Source organism: Zea mays, chromosome 4 (assembly GCF_902167145.1).
Source record: "Zea mays cultivar B73 chromosome 4, Zm-B73-REFERENCE-NAM-5.0, whole genome shotgun sequence".
In the NCBI taxonomy this organism is placed as follows: domain Eukaryota; kingdom Viridiplantae; phylum Streptophyta; class Magnoliopsida; order Poales; family Poaceae; genus Zea; species Zea mays.
In genome coordinates this window covers 6,482,799-6,500,827 of record NC_050099.1, presented here as the reverse complement: position 1 = coordinate 6,500,827, position 18,029 = coordinate 6,482,799, and positions in this window count along the sequence as shown.

Below are 18,029 nucleotides of genomic sequence, written 5' to 3'. Positions count from 1 at the left end.
ACCTCGCGAGGAAAACAAAGGTAAACAATTCATTTAAGATATATCTAAGCTTTCTAAACGAAAAGAAAAATGAATACAATTTGTAAATAACTATATAATGAACGAAACATAATTTTATAAGCAAGTTTAAAACACATACCTATCTTGAATCGAGCTCCTTTTCTAGAGTATATTGGATGGTAAGTAGAGTAATAAAATGTTCGTGTGGCAGAGAGCAAAGGGAAATCATTAGTTTTCAATTCCTTATGGTTAAAAAACACTGACGTAAGTGACAGACATTTGAAAAGGTAAAAAAGAAAGCAGTAGTACCTCACCTATTTTATATGAATCTACAATTCTCTGAAGCATCGCTGCAGTCCTTAAGATGTCCATCAAGTAGAGCACATTTAGTTCCTAAAAAAGTTAGTGATAATCTGAAATTGTCTTTTTTTTCTTTTTTAAAAATACAGGAGATCTAACCCCCTTTAAATTAAGAACAAAAAGATTCAGCTCTTAAAATGTGTAGGCCACCTAGGATTGGTTCTAGCCATTTGAGCCTGGTGGTGTGAGACTGACTGTGGATTGCCAATGTCACCCTGTACACCATTGCAAAAGCACGTCTATTCTCCTTCAACTCCATGGTGAAGGAAAAGATCAGGCAGTGACATTCTTATCACCGTACATAAAACTTCAGTTTCTGTGACAGGATAAGCTAGAAACATAAGCTAGATAGATAAGTACGTAACAGGTAGCTTCGGTCTTCAAGACAATAAGATAATTTTAGTCTCCTCAGCAGTGCTTTTCAGTCTCCTGGACACCACTCTTCACGGTAGCAGCAAGTGCAGCACACAACAGGGAAACATAACGAAGGAGAAGATCAGACAAACTTCCAGGAAAACGATACAATTTTAAAAATATAGAGGACATGACATAGTATATCCGAAGGCTACTAAAGCAATACAATCATGAGTTCAAATGCATTTGCAGGTCGCTAACAAAACTGCATCACCATACTTGCGGCCAATAGTTGCATAGGGACAAGATGTGTAGATAAAACACGAAGCGAAAGGAGATGGGAAGGGAGGAGTCGCACGGATGCACCCGGACATGGCTAACTGCACCTGGAAGAAGGGGTAATCTCAGAGCGGCACGGGCGCGAGCATGTAGAGGACGTGGTTCCCCATGCCCATGGCCGCGCCGGCTGCGATGGCCACCTCCATCTTAGCACTCCTCTTGACACCCGCGACCCACACTATTGTTCCCAGTGACCTGCCCCGTCGCCGCGCACTTCGCTGTGTCGCCCTGCCCCTTCTTGAGGTTGTTCAGACACGCACCAACACCCACGAATCCACCGTGATCCACTGGGCGTGCGGCCGCACCGCCGCCACCAGCAGCAACTCTCTCCCCCACAGCGGCACCAGCAGCGCTGCCCCGTCAGCAGCGCTCGGCGTGAGAGTGCGAACCAGCATCGTGTGCTATCACGCTGCGGATGGGTGGCACATGAGGGAGGGAGGGGGACGACGCCATCCCCCGCGGGGTCACCAGATTTGGTCGCCGGGTTGGAGGTAGCGAAGGTTCGAGAGCGCATTTGCGAGAGATATTTTCGAGCGTCCACTACGGCTCCAACTAGACGTCAATCGTTATTTAGTCGTCGGATTGAGATCTGGCAGTTGGAATAAAAAGAATGACGTGGACACCACCAGAAGCGAGCTTTGCTCCCTGCTCTATTATATAAGAACTAGTAGTTGACACGCGCATTACGCGCGTGGTTCAAATCCTATACATCGAGGTCTCTGAGTGGATACAATTATATAGCTAAATTAAAACGAAAGTCATGTGTGTGAAAGATATTGTCCTTTCATAAATTCACGCCCTATGTGCATTATTCTTTTATGGTCCTACTAAAATATGTACATTTTAAAAGGATTATATATATTTATAGTATCGGTATAACATAATATTGATTGTTATTTTGCCACACAAACAAACGGATGGTATGATTACATATACACAATCTTGCTAACGGTTCGAAATTGTTCGTCTTCTGAAATTCACAGGTTGCAATGATCATTTATAGCTTGAGTAAGTAGTACTAAGACTAACTATGTATACATCGATCGTACCTACTTAAAAAACGACAATACATGCAGATTGTACCTATTTACAAAATGTCAATATATACAGAGTAGTGTTTTTAAAGTCTAAGGCGAGGCAAGTCATTGGACCGCCGCTTAGACGCCTAGGCGAGCAAAGCGGGCAAGGCGTCTAGGATTTATAGGAGTTGGTCCACTGACTAGACGCATAGGTGACGCTTTAAAAATATGATGCAGAGTGTTGATACCATATCTAAATGAATCGTCGTACGAAATAAATGTAATTGATGGTGCTTTAATTTCTCTTTAAAAAAATTGCGTCTTTGGTTTGAAGTTTCTCCATGCAATACGTATGTATGAAGTGTAATTAGACACAAATTTATATTTTGGTTGTAATTAGACACAAATTTATATTTTGGTTTCTAAATTAAGAAGATATAGAAACATCATTAAGAGGATCAACTTCTCTTCAGCTTACCTGATTAGGTAAAATCTCAAGCTGGTGCATTCATCTTTAGGTGACTGATTGCAATCTGAATCTGAATTAGACTGACTTTGGAAGCTGAAAAAAATTTGTTACCATGAAACTATGTATTCTCTTCACGAAGCCCACTGCTAGCTCTGTTGCATTGCTACTGCATACTCATGAACATGCTATTCCAACTATGACACAGACATCAGAACACATGCATCTTTACAGATGTATATAATAATACTAAAGAGGAACTAAATATGGCCATTCTCACAGTAACTATGCAACATGTTTGGTGCTCAGTTCACAACCAGCATATCGAGTTCAAAGTGGAATAAGGTTTGATGCAGGAACCCGATTTTGGTAAATTAGATGGTAAATATAACCATAATGTTGCTAAACATCTGAATTGACTTTCATAGTGCAAACAATAAATTAATGACCTTCGAGCTGAAACAGTTTTTTTTGCAAAAATAAAAGGAGAAATGTGATGTTTTCAATGCATGTCTATATATTCTTGACATAGCACAGAGTACCTTATTATGTGCAATATCCAAACTGAACCATGATGCTTGCATTTAAATTTTTTCGACATGAGACAGACAAGCAGATTGCAGCCACACGCGACGAATGAAAAAAGAATTTCACAAAATCCCTAAACCAAAATTGCAGGATCAAACCTTCTGCAACCAGCAGCCCCATAACTGGAACACCTAAGAAACAGCAAAAAATAAATGAAAGCACGGAGCCAGCCGGTGCTCACCCAGATCAATCGTGACGCGCTCGCTCCTCAGTCGTGGCCCTTCTCTTTCGTCTCTCCTTTGCCTCAGCTTCGGCATTGAATATTTGGTCCACCGGCTTGTTTTGCTACAACTCCCTCGCGTGCTCGCTTCTACCAGCCTCATCCTAAGAGAATACGACGGGGTAGAAAGGGGTGACAGTGCGGCAAGCGTGGCCATAGTGAGGATGCAGAGAGACAGTGGATCCGTGGATGGCAAGCCGTGGGGAAAGGAGGAATAAAACATCGAGATGATGTGGGGAGAGGAGAGCGTTGAAGGCTGGGGAACGAAGGAGGCGGTGGAGCGTGCAAGACACAGAGGCGATGGGAAGTAGTTCGGTGATGGGGTCAAGGGAGAGGATACACGGAGATGACGGGAAATAGTTCGGTGATGGGGAGGAGGGAGATGATGCGCTCACAGAGGTGCAACAGCAGGGCATCCCAGGGTTGAGGGGCAGGTGTCGGCGTCGACGGAGGCCATGGCCACATATGGAGATGGGGAGGGTTGGGATTCCGCTCTCCTCTCCGATGTTTGTGGTGGATAGTGCTGGTGGCGGCGTGCTGTGAGCGAGCAGGCGAGTGGAGCCGGCGAGCTGCTATAGATGCTTCGGGAAAGGTCAAGCGAAGATGTTGTGTGCGCCGTTTAAACCACATCCAACGCTCTAAGCTTTTTTTGCCGACGTGGACTATCGAGAAGCGGCTTTTGCGTCCGCGTTTAATATATAGAATTTAGTTCTTAGTTCTTACAATGTGTAATCCACCTCGCGAGGAAAACAAAGGTAAACAATTCATTTAAGATATATCTAAGCTTTCTAAACGAAAAGAAAAATGAATACAATTTGTAAATAACTATATAATGAACGAAACATAATTTTATAAGCAAGTTTAAAACACATACCTATCTTGAATCGAGCTCCTTTTCTAGAGTATATTGGATGGTAAGTAGAGTAATAAAATGTTCGTGTGGCAGAGAGCAAAGGGAAATCATTAGTTTTCAATTCCTTATGGTTAAAAAACACTGACGTAAGTGACAGACATTTGAAAAGGTAAAAAAGAAAGCAGTAGTACCTCACCTATTTTATATGAATCTACAATTCTCTGAAGCATCGCTGCAGTCCTTAAGATGTCCATCAAGTAGAGCACATTTAGTTCCTAAAAAAGTTAGTGATAATCTGAAATTGTCTTTTTTTTCTTTTTTAAAAATACAGGAGATCTAACCCCCTTTAAATTAAGAACAAAAAGATTCAGCTCTTAAAATGTGTAGGCCACCTAGGATTGGTTCTAGCCATTTGAGCCTGGTGGTGTGAGACTGACTGTGGATTGCCAATGTCACCCTGTACACCATTGCAAAAGCACATCTATTCTCCTTCAACTCCATGGTGAAGGAAAAGATCAGGCAGTGACATTCTTATCACCGTACATAAAACTTCAGTTTCTGTGACAGGATAAGCTAGAAACATAAGCTAGATAGATAAGTACGTAACAGGTAGCTTCGGTCTTCAAGACAATAAGATAATTTTAGTCTCCTCAGCAGTGCTTTTCAGTCTCCTGGACACCACTCTTCACGGTAGCAGCAAGTGCAGCACACAACAGGGAAACATAACGAAGGAGAAGATCAGACAAACTTCCAGGAAAACGATACAATTTTAAAAATATAGAGGACATGACATAGTATATCCGAAGGCTACTAAAGCAATACAATCATGAGTTCAAATGCATTTGCAGGTCGCTAACAAAACTGCATCACCATACTTGCGGCCAATAGTTGCATAGGGACAAGATGTGTAGATAAAACACGAAGCGAAAGGAGATGGGAAGGGAGGAGTCGCACGGATGCACCCGGACATGGCTAACTGCACCTGGAAGAAGGGGTAATCTCAGAGCGGCACGGGCGCGAGCATGTAGAGGACGTGGTTCCCCATGCCCATGGCCGCGCCGGCTGCGATGGCCACCTCCATCTTAGCACTCCTCTTGACACCCGCGACCCACACTATTGTTCCCAGTGACCTGCCCCGTCGCCGCGCACTTCGCTGTGTCGCCCTGCCCCTTCTTGAGGTTGTTCAGACACGCACCAACACCCACGAATCCACCGTGATCCACTGGGCGTGCGGCCGCACCGCCGCCACCAGCAGCAACTCTCTCCCCCACAGCGGCACCAGCAGCGCTGCCCCGTCAGCAGCGCTCGGCGTGAGAGTGCGAACCAGCATCGTGTGCTATCACGCTGCGGATGGGTGGCACATGAGGGAGGGAGGGGGACGACGCCATCCCCCGCGGGGTCACCAGATTTGGTCGCCGGGTTGGAGGTAGCGAAGGTTCGAGAGCGCATTTGCGAGAGATATTTTCGAGCGTCCACTACGGCTCCAACTAGACGTCAATCGTTATTTAGTCGTCGGATTGAGATCTGGCAGTTGGAATAAAAAGAATGACGTGGACACCACCAGAAGCGAGCTTTGCTCCCTGCTCTATTATATAAGAACTAGTAGTTGACACGCGCATTACGCGCGTGGTTCAAATCCTATACATCGAGGTCTCTGAGTGGATACAATTATATAGCTAAATTAAAACGAAAGTCATGTGTGTGAAAGATATTGTCCTTTCATAAATTCACGCCCTATGTGCATTATTCTTTTATGGTCCTACTAAAATATGTACATTTTAAAAGGATTATATATATTTATAGTATCGGTATAACATAATATTGATTGTTATTTTGCCACACAAACAAACGGATGGTATGATTACATATACACAATCTTGCTAACGGTTCGAAATTGTTCGTCTTCTGAAATTCACAGGTTGCAATGATCATTTATAGCTTGAGTAAGTAGTACTAAGACTAACTATGTATACATCGATCGTACCTACTTAAAAAACGACAATACATGCAGATTGTACCTATTTACAAAATGTCAATATATACAGAGTAGTGTTTTTAAAGTCTAAGGCGAGGCAAGTCATTGGACCGCCGCTTAGACGCCTAGGCGAGCAAAGCGGGCAAGGCGTCTAGGATTTATAGGAGTTGGTCCACTGACTAGACGCATAGGTGACGCTTTAAAAATATGATGCAGAGTGTTGATACCATATCTAAATGAATCGTCGTACGAAATAAATGTAATTGATGGTGCTTTAATTTCTCTTTAAAAAAATTGCGTCTTTGGTTTGAAGTTTCTCCATGCAATACGTATGTATGAAGTGTAATTAGACACAAATTTATATTTTGGTTGTAATTAGACACAAATTTATATTTTGGTTTCTAAATTAAGAAGATATAGAAACATCATTAAGAGGATCAACTTCTCTTCAGCTTACCTGATTAGGTAAAATCTCAAGCTGGTGCATTCATCTTTAGGTGACTGATTGCAATCTGAATCTGAATTAGACTGACTTTGGAAGCTGAAAAAAATTTGTTACCATGAAACTATGTATTCTCTTCACGAAGCCCACTGCTAGCTCTGTTGCATTGCTACTGCATACTCATGAACATGCTATTCCAACTATGACACAGACATCAGAACACATGCATCTTTACAGATGTATATAATAATACTAAAGAGGAACTAAATATGGCCATTCTCACAGTAACTATGCAACATGTTTGGTGCTCAGTTCACAACCAGCATATCGAGTTCAAAGTGGAATAAGGTTTGATGCAGGAACCCGATTTTGGTAAATTAGATGGTAAATATAACCATAATGTTGCTAAACATCTGAATTGACTTTCATAGTGCAAACAATAAATTAATGACCTTCGAGCTGAAACAGTTTTTTTTGCAAAAATAAAAGGAGAAATGTGATGTTTTCAATGCATGTCTATATATTCTTGACATAGCACAGAGTACCTTATTATGTGCAATATCCAAACTGAACCATGATGCTTGCATTTAAATTTTTTCGACATGAGACAGACAAGCAGATTGCAGCCACACGCGACGAATGAAAAAAGAATTTCACAAAATCCCTAAACCAAAATTGCAGGATCAAACCTTCTGCAACCAGCAGCCCCATAACTGGAACACCTAAGAAACAGCAAAAAATAAATGAAAGCACGGAGCCAGCCGGTGCTCACCCAGATCAATCGTGACGCGCTCGCTCCTCAGTCGTGGCCCTTCTCTTTCGTCTCTCCTTTGCCTCAGCTTCGGCATTGAATATTTGGTCCACCGGCTTGTTTTGCTACAACTCCCTCGCGTGCTCGCTTCTACCAGCCTCATCCTAAGAGAATACGACGGGGTAGAAAGGGGTGACAGTGCGGCAAGCGTGGCCATAGTGAGGATGCAGAGAGACAGTGGATCCGTGGATGGCAAGCCGTGGGGAAAGGAGGAATAAAACATCGAGATGATGTGGGGAGAGGAGAGCGTTGAAGGCTGGGGAACGAAGGAGGCGGTGGAGCGTGCAAGACACAGAGGCGATGGGAAGTAGTTCGGTGATGGGGTCAAGGGAGAGGATACACGGAGATGACGGGAAATAGTTCGGTGATGGGGAGGAGGGAGATGATGCGCTCACAGAGGTGCAACAGCAGGGCATCCCAGGGTTGAGGGGCAGGTGTCGGCGTCGACGGAGGCCATGGCCACATATGGAGATGGGGAGGGTTGGGATTCCGCTCTCCTCTCCGATGTTTGTGGTGGATAGTGCTGGTGGCGGCGTGCTGTGAGCGAGCAGGCGAGTGGAGCCGGCGAGCTGCTATAGATGCTTCGGGAAAGGTCAAGCGAAGATGTTGTGTGCGCCGTTTAAACCACATCCAACGCTCTAAGCTTTTTTTGCCGACGTGGACTATCGAGAAGCGGCTTTTGCGTCCGCGTTTAATATATAGAATTTAGTTCTTAGTTCTTACAATGTGTAATCCACCTCGCGAGGAAAACAAAGGTAAACAATTCATTTAAGATATATCTAAGCTTTCTAAACGAAAAGAAAAATGAATACAATTTGTAAATAACTATATAATGAACGAAACATAATTTTATAAGCAAGTTTAAAACACATACCTATCTTGAATCGAGCTCCTTTTCTAGAGTATATTGGATGGTAAGTAGAGTAATAAAATGTTCGTGTGGCAGAGAGCAAAGGGAAATCATTAGTTTTCAATTCCTTATGGTTAAAAAACACTGACGTAAGTGACAGACATTTGAAAAGGTAAAAAAGAAAGCAGTAGTACCTCACCTATTTTATATGAATCTACAATTCTCTGAAGCATCGCTGCAGTCCTTAAGATGTCCATCAAGTAGAGCACATTTAGTTCCTAAAAAAGTTAGTGATAATCTGAAATTGTCTTTTTTTTCTTTTTTAAAAATACAGGAGATCTAACCCCCTTTAAATTAAGAACAAAAAGATTCAGCTCTTAAAATGTGTAGGCCACCTAGGATTGGTTCTAGCCATTTGAGCCTGGTGGTGTGAGACTGACTGTGGATTGCCAATGTCACCCTGTACACCATTGCAAAAGCACATCTATTCTCCTTCAACTCCATGGTGAAGGAAAAGATCAGGCAGTGACATTCTTATCACCGTACATAAAACTTCAGTTTCTGTGACAGGATAAGCTAGAAACATAAGCTAGATAGATAAGTACGTAACAGGTAGCTTCGGTCTTCAAGACAATAAGATAATTTTAGTCTCCTCAGCAGTGCTTTTCAGTCTCCTGGACACCACTCTTCACGGTAGCAGCAAGTGCAGCACACAACAGGGAAACATAACGAAGGAGAAGATCAGACAAACTTCCAGGAAAACGATACAATTTTAAAAATATAGAGGACATGACATAGTATATCCGAAGGCTACTAAAGCAATACAATCATGAGTTCAAATGCATTTGCAGGTCGCTAACAAAACTGCATCACCATACTTGCGGCCAATAGTTGCATAGGGACAAGATGTGTAGATAAAACACGAAGCGAAAGGAGATGGGAAGGGAGGAGTCGCACGGATGCACCCGGACATGGCTAACTGCACCTGGAAGAAGGGGTAATCTCAGAGCGGCACGGGCGCGAGCATGTAGAGGACGTGGTTCCCCATGCCCATGGCCGCGCCGGCTGCGATGGCCACCTCCATCTTAGCACTCCTCTTGACACCCGCGACCCACACTATTGTTCCCAGTGACCTGCCCCGTCGCCGCGCACTTCGCTGTGTCGCCCTGCCCCTTCTTGAGGTTGTTCAGACACGCACCAACACCCACGAATCCACCGTGATCCACTGGGCGTGCGGCCGCACCGCCGCCACCAGCAGCAACTCTCTCCCCCACAGCGGCACCAGCAGCGCTGCCCCGTCAGCAGCGCTCGGCGTGAGAGTGCGAACCAGCATCGTGTGCTATCACGCTGCGGATGGGTGGCACATGAGGGAGGGAGGGGGACGACGCCATCCCCCGCGGGGTCACCAGATTTGGTCGCCGGGTTGGAGGTAGCGAAGGTTCGAGAGCGCATTTGCGAGAGATATTTTCGAGCGTCCACTACGGCTCCAACTAGACGTCAATCGTTATTTAGTCGTCGGATTGAGATCTGGCAGTTGGAATAAAAAGAATGACGTGGACACCACCAGAAGCGAGCTTTGCTCCCTGCTCTATTATATAAGAACTAGTAGTTGACACGCGCATTACGCGCGTGGTTCAAATCCTATACATCGAGGTCTCTGAGTGGATACAATTATATAGCTAAATTAAAACGAAAGTCATGTGTGTGAAAGATATTGTCCTTTCATAAATTCACGCCCTATGTGCATTATTCTTTTATGGTCCTACTAAAATATGTACATTTTAAAAGGATTATATATATTTATAGTATCGGTATAACATAATATTGATTGTTATTTTGCCACACAAACAAACGGATGGTATGATTACATATACACAATCTTGCTAACGGTTCGAAATTGTTCGTCTTCTGAAATTCACAGGTTGCAATGATCATTTATAGCTTGAGTAAGTAGTACTAAGACTAACTATGTATACATCGATCGTACCTACTTAAAAAACGACAATACATGCAGATTGTACCTATTTACAAAATGTCAATATATACAGAGTAGTGTTTTTAAAGTCTAAGGCGAGGCAAGTCATTGGACCGCCGCTTAGACGCCTAGGCGAGCAAAGCGGGCAAGGCGTCTAGGATTTATAGGAGTTGGTCCACTGACTAGACGCATAGGTGACGCTTTAAAAATATGATGCAGAGTGTTGATACCATATCTAAATGAATCGTCGTACGAAATAAATGTAATTGATGGTGCTTTAATTTCTCTTTAAAAAAATTGCGTCTTTGGTTTGAAGTTTCTCCATGCAATACGTATGTATGAAGTGTAATTAGACACAAATTTATATTTTGGTTGTAATTAGACACAAATTTATATTTTGGTTTCTAAATTAAGAAGATATAGAAACATCATTAAGAGGATCAACTTCTCTTCAGCTTACCTGATTAGGTAAAATCTCAAGCTGGTGCATTCATCTTTAGGTGACTGATTGCAATCTGAATCTGAATTAGACTGACTTTGGAAGCTGAAAAAAATTTGTTACCATGAAACTATGTATTCTCTTCACGAAGCCCACTGCTAGCTCTGTTGCATTGCTACTGCATACTCATGAACATGCTATTCCAACTATGACACAGACATCAGAACACATGCATCTTTACAGATGTATATAATAATACTAAAGAGGAACTAAATATGGCCATTCTCACAGTAACTATGCAACATGTTTGGTGCTCAGTTCACAACCAGCATATCGAGTTCAAAGTGGAATAAGGTTTGATGCAGGAACCCGATTTTGGTAAATTAGATGGTAAATATAACCATAATGTTGCTAAACATCTGAATTGACTTTCATAGTGCAAACAATAAATTAATGACCTTCGAGCTGAAACAGTTTTTTTTGCAAAAATAAAAGGAGAAATGTGATGTTTTCAATGCATGTCTATATATTCTTGACATAGCACAGAGTACCTTATTATGTGCAATATCCAAACTGAACCATGATGCTTGCATTTAAATTTTTTCGACATGAGACAGACAAGCAGATTGCAGCCACACGCGACGAATGAAAAAAGAATTTCACAAAATCCCTAAACCAAAATTGCAGGATCAAACCTTCTGCAACCAGCAGCCCCATAACTGGAACACCTAAGAAACAGCAAAAAATAAATGAAAGCACGGAGCCAGCCGGTGCTCACCCAGATCAATCGTGACGCGCTCGCTCCTCAGTCGTGGCCCTTCTCTTTCGTCTCTCCTTTGCCTCAGCTTCGGCATTGAATATTTGGTCCACCGGCTTGTTTTGCTACAACTCCCTCGCGTGCTCGCTTCTACCAGCCTCATCCTAAGAGAATACGACGGGGTAGAAAGGGGTGACAGTGCGGCAAGCGTGGCCATAGTGAGGATGCAGAGAGACAGTGGATCCGTGGATGGCAAGCCGTGGGGAAAGGAGGAATAAAACATCGAGATGATGTGGGGAGAGGAGAGCGTTGAAGGCTGGGGAACGAAGGAGGCGGTGGAGCGTGCAAGACACAGAGGCGATGGGAAGTAGTTCGGTGATGGGGTCAAGGGAGAGGATACACGGAGATGACGGGAAATAGTTCGGTGATGGGGAGGAGGGAGATGATGCGCTCACAGAGGTGCAACAGCAGGGCATCCCAGGGTTGAGGGGCAGGTGTCGGCGTCGACGGAGGCCATGGCCACATATGGAGATGGGGAGGGTTGGGATTCCGCTCTCCTCTCCGATGTTTGTGGTGGATAGTGCTGGTGGCGGCGTGCTGTGAGCGAGCAGGCGAGTGGAGCCGGCGAGCTGCTATAGATGCTTCGGGAAAGGTCAAGCGAAGATGTTGTGTGCGCCGTTTAAACCACATCCAACGCTCTAAGCTTTTTTTGCCGACGTGGACTATCGAGAAGCGGCTTTTGCGTCCGCGTTTAATATATAGAATTTAGTTCTTAGTTCTTACAATGTGTAATCCACCTCGCGAGGAAAACAAAGGTAAACAATTCATTTAAGATATATCTAAGCTTTCTAAACGAAAAGAAAAATGAATACAATTTGTAAATAACTATATAATGAACGAAACATAATTTTATAAGCAAGTTTAAAACACATACCTATCTTGAATCGAGCTCCTTTTCTAGAGTATATTGGATGGTAAGTAGAGTAATAAAATGTTCGTGTGGCAGAGAGCAAAGGGAAATCATTAGTTTTCAATTCCTTATGGTTAAAAAACACTGACGTAAGTGACAGACATTTGAAAAGGTAAAAAAGAAAGCAGTAGTACCTCACCTATTTTATATGAATCTACAATTCTCTGAAGCATCGCTGCAGTCCTTAAGATGTCCATCAAGTAGAGCACATTTAGTTCCTAAAAAAGTTAGTGATAATCTGAAATTGTCTTTTTTTTCTTTTTTAAAAATACAGGAGATCTAACCCCCTTTAAATTAAGAACAAAAAGATTCAGCTCTTAAAATGTGTAGGCCACCTAGGATTGGTTCTAGCCATTTGAGCCTGGTGGTGTGAGACTGACTGTGGATTGCCAATGTCACCCTGTACACCATTGCAAAAGCACGTCTATTCTCCTTCAACTCCATGGTGAAGGAAAAGATCAGGCAGTGACATTCTTATCACCGTACATAAAACTTCAGTTTCTGTGACAGGATAAGCTAGAAACATAAGCTAGATAGATAAGTACGTAACAGGTAGCTTCGGTCTTCAAGACAATAAGATAATTTTAGTCTCCTCAGCAGTGCTTTTCAGTCTCCTGGACACCACTCTTCACGGTAGCAGCAAGTGCAGCACACAACAGGGAAACATAACGAAGGAGAAGATCAGACAAACTTCCAGGAAAACGATACAATTTTAAAAATATAGAGGACATGACATAGTATATCCGAAGGCTACTAAAGCAATACAATCATGAGTTCAAATGCATTTGCAGGTCGCTAACAAAACTGCATCACCATACTTGCGGCCAATAGTTGCATAGGGACAAGATGTGTAGATAAAACACGAAGCGAAAGGAGATGGGAAGGGAGGAGTCGCACGGATGCACCCGGACATGGCTAACTGCACCTGGAAGAAGGGGTAATCTCAGAGCGGCACGGGCGCGAGCATGTAGAGGACGTGGTTCCCCATGCCCATGGCCGCGCCGGCTGCGATGGCCACCTCCATCTTAGCACTCCTCTTGACACCCGCGACCCACACTATTGTTCCCAGTGACCTGCCCCGTCGCCGCGCACTTCGCTGTGTCGCCCTGCCCCTTCTTGAGGTTGTTCAGACACGCACCAACACCCACGAATCCACCGTGATCCACTGGGCGTGCGGCCGCACCGCCGCCACCAGCAGCAACTCTCTCCCCCACAGCGTGCAAGACACAGAGGCGATGGGAAGTAGTTCGGTGATGGGGTCAAGGGAGAGGATACACGGAGATGACGGGAAATAGTTCGGTGATGGGGAGGAGGGAGATGATGCGCTCACAGAGGTGCAACAGCAGGGCATCCCAGGGTTGAGGGGCAGGTGTCGGCGTCGACGGAGGCCATGGCCACATATGGAGATGGGGAGGGTTGGGATTCCGCTCTCCTCTCCGATGTTTGTGGTGGATAGTGCTGGTGGCGGCGTGCTGTGAGCGAGCAGGCGAGTGGAGCCGGCGAGCTGCTATAGATGCTTCGGGAAAGGTCAAGCGAAGATGTTGTGTGCGCCGTTTAAACCACATCCAACGCTCTAAGCTTTTTTTGCCGACGTGGACTATCGAGAAGCGGCTTTTGCGTCCGCGTTTAATGTATAGAAAATGGCGCAGTAGACGGGACACCGACGACGATGTAGGGCGATGAAAGGCCTGATAGGTGGGCCCCACCTGTCAGCTAGAGCAGGATACAGGAAGTGTGTGCCAGTACACGAGTTATTGGGCTGAGCAGGGCGATTCATGTTTTCCTTTTTTTATTTTCCATTTTTTCATTTACAAATCCATATATATTCCAAAAATCTGAATAAATCCAAGAATATTATTAACTCAATAAAGTACTTATTTTGCAGAAAAGATTGCTTTATGAAAATCCTATTAATAAATAAATAGGGTTTCACACTAATAGATAGAAATCAATAAAATTGGGAATTTGATAAATCCTTTCAATCAAAAATATGCTCCAACATGAGTGCATCAAATACTATATTGTCGAACTATATCTTTATAGGTCTATTTATCCTTATTTGTTGTGATGTTGCCATATTATGTTAGGATCTCGATTTATCTTCCATTCCGACAAAATCTCTTCTAAATTTGTGCTTCTGGAATCATCCTAGCGGCAGACCTCCTCTTGTTCAGTCCTTGGGCTCTCAATCGAGCCCATGAGCTCGTCCATACAGGTCTTAATCTTCACGAAGATTCGTAAGTATACCCATGGTACATATTGTTGATAATAATTTTGGGGAAATAGTTTTATTTCTTATGGTTCCTAGACTAGATATTTTAAGCAACACATACATTAGGCATCATCACCATTTTATAATACAAATATTAAAAAATTATACATATTCTAATGAAAATATTCATAGCACAAGCTATTGTGTCGGTATTGTGTCGACACTAGTTGTTTCTCGTCGTTGTACGCCCATAACGTCTAATGCCCCATTTCCTCTCTAGAACCTCACTGCATAATTGTCGGACTTTGTCGTTATCGAGGCCTCTTGTGAATGTGATGGTGGGACTATTCAGTACGCTGCCCTTCCCTCAATGAGTCTTCTAATGTCTTTGTTGAGGTGATGATCATCTCGATTACTACTTTGATATCACCCATGTCCATGTTGCACCCATTGGACTATAATAAGAGACATTAGCAAATATTGTGAGTCCAAATAATTATGTTGATAACCAAACACAACAGGAATCAGGATGACTCCCGTCGGCCAAACGAATTCCTGATGATTTTATAAAAAACCATCCAAGTGGTGGTTATCCCTGAGTATGGTACTTTTGGTCGTCTTTGTTTCTTAACTTGTGGATGGTTTCCCACAGTAACTTAAACCAAATGGTGGTGGTCTTTGATTTTTAAACTTTGAACCCTATGTGTTTTCATGAACTAAACACTTTAACTTATCTCGTTGTTGCTATTTGAAATGGTTATGTGAGTTGTGTTGGTGATGTGAAGTTTATGATGTGTTAATTGATTGTGGTTGTAATGTGAAGTTTTGTGAGCTATGTGAATGAATGTGTTGGTAATATGTGACCAATATTGATGTATGTGACTTTACGTGATGATATATATCATATGAGTACTATTGTGTATAAATTTATAGAGAAATTGAGTCTAATTGGTTGCTGGTTTGCACTAGGAAAGGTTAATTCCCGTCGACCTGACCAGAGCCGATAAGGATAAGAAAGTTAATTACCATGGGCGGGCTAGACCATAGCCGAGGGGGATAAGCAAGATAATTCCCATGGGCCAGACATAGCCAACATGAATTAGCTAGTTAATTCTCGTCGGCCTTTCTCTTGTCGACGGGAATAAGGCCAACTAATTCCCATGGGTCAGAAGACGACTAACGAGAATTAGCTGACTCCTACTTTCAAGCCGATGGACCAAGTAAGCCGACGGAAATTAACTAAACCCCGTCCAGGGATTCCCGTCGGCCAAGAGGAATTAGTTATTCCTGTCGGTTAAGGCTCCTTTTCGTTGGTTCTTGGCCGACGGAAATTACCTGGATTTCTGTTGTGAAATATGGAAACCCTATTATCGAATAGGTCTCACCGCTCAGTCCATTTTTTAAAACTAGATGAGTACTCGTGCGTTGCAACGGGAACATATAATAACATGATAACTTATATACAAAATGTGTCTTATATTGTTCAAAAAATGTTTCATGATCCATTTGTAATCCTGGTCATACATAAATTTTGTTATTTTAATTTAGCTGTTTCACTACTACATTGCAACCATTAGTATCATGCAGACTTCGATATATGCCACGACTTGCATGGTCTCATCATTGAAGAGCACGTGCCACACCTGCCGGTACAAGTTCCCTCGTACATTGTCAGTCATCAGGTACGCACCACCATACACGCTTGCTTAAACAAAAAAGGCAAGTGTATGTGTCTGCGAAGAGAATTAAAGGCAGGCCGGCACAAAATCTACCCTGACGATGGCAAGTGGTCATTTCTGTCGGTCCTCTTCTGCGTCACCTCTGGCGCCAAGATGAAGCCACATACCTTGATATAGTAGTCGTCGAACGCGCACGACATGGCGAGTACCGATGACTCTTGGCTGGGCTGCAGTGCACCTCAGGCTCATCAGCGAGGTAGTACACCTAGTCATTGCACCATCGGATGTGCTACTCCTCTACATACATCTTGTTCGAGGACACTCACACAACGTCAGCAACGGTCGTCGTCCCAGCGCACAAGAATTCATGGCCGACCAGTAGCGACTTACGTGACAGGTTGAGCTTCAGATGGATGATGAGCTGAACGACGTGACAGCGCCGTCGTCGGGTGTGGTGCCTAGAACAACCCGAGAGTCGACAGCGTTGGGGACGACCATGAGGTCCCCTGTTTGAAGATGGACAGCGCGGTGCAGCCACTCTGGACCACGTCCAAGCGGCGGCTGCGCCGGAGCTTGTCGAACACATCGGCGCATGCGGACACGTAGGACTGCTTCCAGAGGTCGAACTGGCAGTCACCAAGCTTCTTCTCGTCGTCGATGAGCAACGCCAACGCGAGCGCCTCCTGCCAGTGGTGTTTGTTCGGGGTTTCCAAGTAAGAAACATGGATTCATCTTTGGCGTTGGTTTATGAAAATGACTTACAAGTCAGATTCATGGAAAAAATATTACGGAGAATAAATGTCACACATATAAAAAAGGAATTTAAGCTGAAAATATTATAAAAATCAAAGAAATTGCATGCATGTCTCTTCTTTAAATATTACTGCATCCGTCCAAAAATATAATTCAGTAATAATCTCGTTGATAATTATCTACTACTACACATTGTGCAAGGGTAGCAGGTGGGATTTGGGAGAGATATAGTAGATATTTTTACTATAACAAATATTGACATAAACACACATGTGTTGTAGTGATAGCTACCATTTGTGTTTTTTAATTTAATTTTATCTATGCGTGGGATGCACATGGGAATGGGAATGAGCTTTGTGGAAGGGGGATGAGAAAGACAGTGCGAGGAGAGCGGAATGAGAATGATAGAACATGGAATGGCAGCCGGGAATTGGAATGGGCGCGGAGAGGGCGGAATGGGAATGGCAGAACACGGAATGACAGACTACTCCTTACCGCCTTAATAAGTAGTAGAGATTTACAACATACCGTCGTTATTTTGGAGGCGATCAAGATAGATGTATTTCTACAGCAACCACCACATTAATAAGATTAATGGAGGCGATCATGTTGTCCGTCTCTGTAAAGAACAATTAGCGCAGACTTTGAATTGAAGGAAGACGACCTGTCCGCCTCTAAAAATATTTAAAAAATAGTTGACTGGAATAACCGAACCACATCTGAAAAATGCTTGTCTCAGATAACTGAACCCATATTGAGATATACAGAGTTAAATATTTCGCTCGAAATCCGGCGGTTACCGCCTGTTTTTCTCGTTCCCGGATTAAGGCGGTTTTTTATCCTGACGTTTTTTCCCGTAAATTTTGTTGGAAATTTTTAAATTTCAAAAAAATCAGAAAATCAGAAAAATAAAACTTATTAAAAACTAGAGGGTACCATAAACTAAAAAAATTGTTGCCCAAAATAA